General features: G+C 32.4%; 1 long non-coding RNA gene across 5 annotated transcripts; it reads left to right on the top strand.

Moving 5' to 3' along the window:
* Positions 1-1,845, top strand: LOC141672589 (uncharacterized). Of its 5 annotated transcripts, XR_012555605.1 has the most exons (4): positions 1-452; positions 967-1,215; positions 1,303-1,425; positions 1,564-1,845. It is a non-coding gene; the product is annotated as an uncharacterized LOC141672589 (long non-coding RNA). The 5 variants fall into 5 exon arrangements; XR_012555602.1 differs by lacking the exon at positions 967-1,215 and having other exon boundaries at positions 24-452; XR_012555603.1 differs by lacking the exon at positions 1-452 and having other exon boundaries at positions 602-1,215.
* The last annotated feature ends 2,518 nt before the right edge of the window (positions 1,846-4,363 follow it).

A 4,363-nucleotide genomic window follows, 5' to 3' on the forward strand; every position in this document is an offset into this window, starting at 1 on the left:
TTTATATCTCCTTCTCATCGGTCTCTGCTCTCACCCCTCTATTTTCCCTGTTCTCTCTCTCCCAACTCTCCCTTCTCATCACTGACTCTCTCTCTCCATCTCCCCATTCTTTCTGTCCCAACTCCCCCATTCTCATGGATCTCTCTCTCTCTCTCTATCTCCCCATCTTTTGTTCACTCATTTCCCCTTTACATGGTAGTCCATCTCCCTCTCTAAGCTGTAACTCCCTTTCTCTCATGTTCTCTCTGTTTGAACTTCCTATGCGGCCTCTCTTTCCATCACACCATTTGTGTAATTAAAACCTAATTTTTAACACCTCAATTTACTCTAACCTCTCACCTCTCTAAATCCAAACCCAAACCCCAATTCAAATCTTAGAAACTAACCCCTATCTCGAGTTATTCAAAAGCTCGATTTCAAACGCAAACCCTAGTTCGATTTTTGGGTTAAAGGTATACACTTGTCTTATTTTTTTTTTAAATGATTTTATTTTCATTGCCTTGGGTTTTATATTCTTTTCATATATTATTAAAGGAGCTCATATGTTCAATTAATGTATTAGTATTAAAAACCTACTAATTTGTTATGTCATGTAATTTTATACTGCAATTTTTATTTCATCCATTTTGCAGGTGGTCCTATGATATTAATTAATTTTTGATTGCTCACTATGTATGTTTTCTTAGCTGCTGGATAAATTTAAGTTATATGATTGCTCAATTCACATATTTTGTTTCAATAGATTCTTGATTTTTGGATGCTTTTAATATATGATTTGTTCTTATCTTGATTTTATTGCTTTTAATTAATATTTTTTGCTTCAGATTAAATAAATTTTCATGCTGTCTATTCTAAACAAAGTTATATGATTGATTTAAGAAATTATTGGTTTTGCAAGTACTATGATTCAAGAATGCATGTATCTTAACTTTGTTCTATTTTTATCAAACTATTGGTTGTTTGTAGTACCTGGTAAACAAGTTTGAATGGGATGCGGAGAGATTATATAAACTTTGTTGATATGTTTAACCAAGCCCATGTATAGATTGTTGCTAGAGGAGGAAAAAAGTTATCTAGAGTTGCAACTGTTGTAGGGGTATTGTCTCAATAGAAAGGATGATACTTGTTGGAAGCCAACATCCACACCACGAACATAGAAGACAAGATGTGAGTGATGGGTTAGAAGGTGTGGTCGAATCTTGTGATTTGGTGGAGGTCTTTATTAATTGTCTTGTATGAATACAAAATAAAATAGAAGCTTACACAACTCTCGTGTATCAACAACATATACTTTTTTTGCAGGTTGAACTTGACTAACCAAAGATTGCCAAGTTGGTATCGTTGAAGAGTGTATTGAAGATTCTTGTGTGAACTGTACAAAGATAACTGCTAGAAGAAAATGGAGTTTGTAAAAGTGATCATTAGGTTTGAACTTTTTGTTTTAAATTAAACCTGAAGTATTTTATTATTTGCATAAATTGATACATGGAATTGAATTTATGAAGAGAGGAAGTTTTAGTCACGAGGAGCTTAATGTTTTTGTTTCTCTATTGGAATTTGCAGGACAAAACAAGACCCGAGAGCAAAGACCACGAGAATGTCTTGGACAACTGCCAACCACAGGAAAATCAATTATTAATCTTCAAGCCATGGGAATCAAAATTTATGGATGATATGAACCTATTACAGGGGATTCAAAAGCTAAAAATTCATTGGAAAATATAGTTGGATATAGTTGAGCAAAAAAGGTATTTATAGTTGGCATATTAGTGCGTATACTAGAGAAAGCGTCATGTGTGTTTGCACATGTAAATGTCACCTGAATTTCTAAAGAAAGTTAACTCAGATTTTTCATTTTTATATGTTTTAACAAGCAATATAGAGTCCCGAAGTACATGTACTCGAATGGTCTTATTTTTCTTAAGATAGAACTTGGTTATACTTAGTTGGTTTTTAGTTGAAATGGTGTAATGGATGGTTGGTTGATTGCTGGAGTAATGGAGGGTTGGTTGTTTGCTAGTATAATGGTGATGACTTGGTTGTAATCTCAATGGTTTTTCTTTGGATTTTAAATTTGATGGCATATTAATTTTACAATGTTGCTTTATTTGCTTTGCATTTGGAAACCATTGTCTGAGGGGATTTTAACCCGTAAGTTATCCAGTTAAAACATTGTTATAGTTTGTTTCACACAATAATTTCAAAAACTAAAAGCTTGTAATATTGACTTTCGCACAATACCAAACTGAATAAAAAACCCTTCTCTATAAAACTAATTATGTTCAGACAACACCATTTGTTATAAAAAGAATCATGTCTTAAACACTAACTCAACACATTGTAAACTAAAAGACAAGTGTGAAACTAAATCACACAACACACGAAACAGGACAAATCTTGTATGAGAAGAGTTCCTACAACACAAAACAAAATGTAAGCGTTGTCTGTAGAATTTTACTACAAGAGCTATTTAATTCATTTGTGTTGTGTGTTGATCTGTAGAACAACCATTTGAGGACAATAAGAGTTGTATTACTTGTTTTGTTCTTATATTATTATGGACACACTACACAACCGTTTCCAGAACACTTGACTAATACAGATGTTTACAATATAAGTTACAAGAATGCGTTGTCTATTCTGGATGTAACACAACAGGTTTACTACTCTGGTCGTTGTCTGTGCTCATTCACACAACAGTTTTTTCCCGTTGTCTGATCCATGTAAGAGACGGCGGCTCAATAGTCAACGGTTTTTCAGGGTATCAGATAACGGGCAAAAACCGTTGTGTGAGCCGGTTTTCCTTGTAGTGTTAATTTGATCACATACCAGAATCTTGGAGCAATCTATATAATTTCCCATGTCACGAACGGGGACAACATCCTTGTAGACATGTCGGTAAAGCTTTAATATATTGTGTCCATTATGTGAACCTGATGCGATACAGTATTGACATAGTGCTAAATTACAATTAATGCACTATCTGTTCCGATCATTTTTGCAAAGGTCGTGAACTGAACAAAGATCAAAGAAAGTTTTACTCAGAAACAAATCAAGCCAAGCTGGCTTGCCCTGGAATCTGTGCTCCTCCTGGAAAGGAATTTCTGTCAGGTAAGGCTGCTTTCTAATTAATTAGATAACCAAATTACTGTACATGGCATAAAAATTTACTTGGTAAAGCATAATAACACGAGTTGAGAACATTATATTTTTCCGGTTCTGAATAGAGATTATCGTGGAAATCTAATGAATCTTCTAACAGTAGACTATATATTATATATCAAATTAGTGGAGCGACAGGGAAAGAGAAGGAGCAAGGGTTTATTCAAAAGAACACTATAAAATAAAACTAATGAATATGTAACAGACATATGTCATGGAGTACTATTTTACAGGGCATATCAACTACTAATTTACCAAACAAGCCACTGGTCCTGTATGGTTTACTTTTACTCCCAGTGACTGACTATGTTTTTCTGGTATGGTCCTAATTAGCCTTGATACTGCATCGATTCAAAAATATAAATTAAGATAAATATTAGTACATGAGTCAAAAATGAATTTTAAGTAATCCTGGACAAACCATTTCGAAACTTCAATGAAGCACCAATTACTATTACTACAGACCAGCGGGAGTAAAATTGTTGTAGCACACAGTCAACTAATGAGTAATCCAGCATTACTTCACACAAGTTAAGTGTTTACACATAATCTAGTGATAAATTCAAATATATATGTGTGGAATTTGCTAGGAGAATACTATTTTTTGGAACCTGCCTTTTTACTCAGGATCTAGGCTAGGTAGCTGTATCAATTGTATTATATAAAATTGCTAAAACAATTACAATCATATAAATTTGTTCAGCTACATAAATATCTAGGACAAATTATATATAATTGTAGAAATTATACATTTGTTACTTAGTTTACGTACCTGTTGAATTGATCTTGGATGATGAACACTCATGGCTTCTTTTGTGAACAAATTTTGAAGGAATAGATGGGTTTATTAGAGGATGATAATATGTGCGAATATAATGACTTATTAGCTATAGCTGGACAACGAACATTTGTTAAAAATAATCTTATTACGGATATTAAATAATGAAAATTATTCAATTTGTACTTATTCGAATCATGTTTATTGTAGTATATAAAAAGATAACTTAAAACTTAATATCTCCACAATTTAATTTAGAAAAAGTATTCTATATGTTGACATAATAATCCATAATATTCTAGTATTTATTATATTTAATGTCTATTCAAATATAAATGATTAAATATACAAAGAAAAGGAAAACAGTCACTCAATCAATTTAATTTCAGGACTACCTTGAGTTCTAAAAAAGAATTTCATTTT

This window comes from Apium graveolens, chromosome 7 (genome assembly GCF_009905375.1).
Source record: "Apium graveolens cultivar Ventura chromosome 7, ASM990537v1, whole genome shotgun sequence".
NCBI lineage: Eukaryota > Viridiplantae > Streptophyta > Magnoliopsida > Apiales > Apiaceae > Apium > Apium graveolens.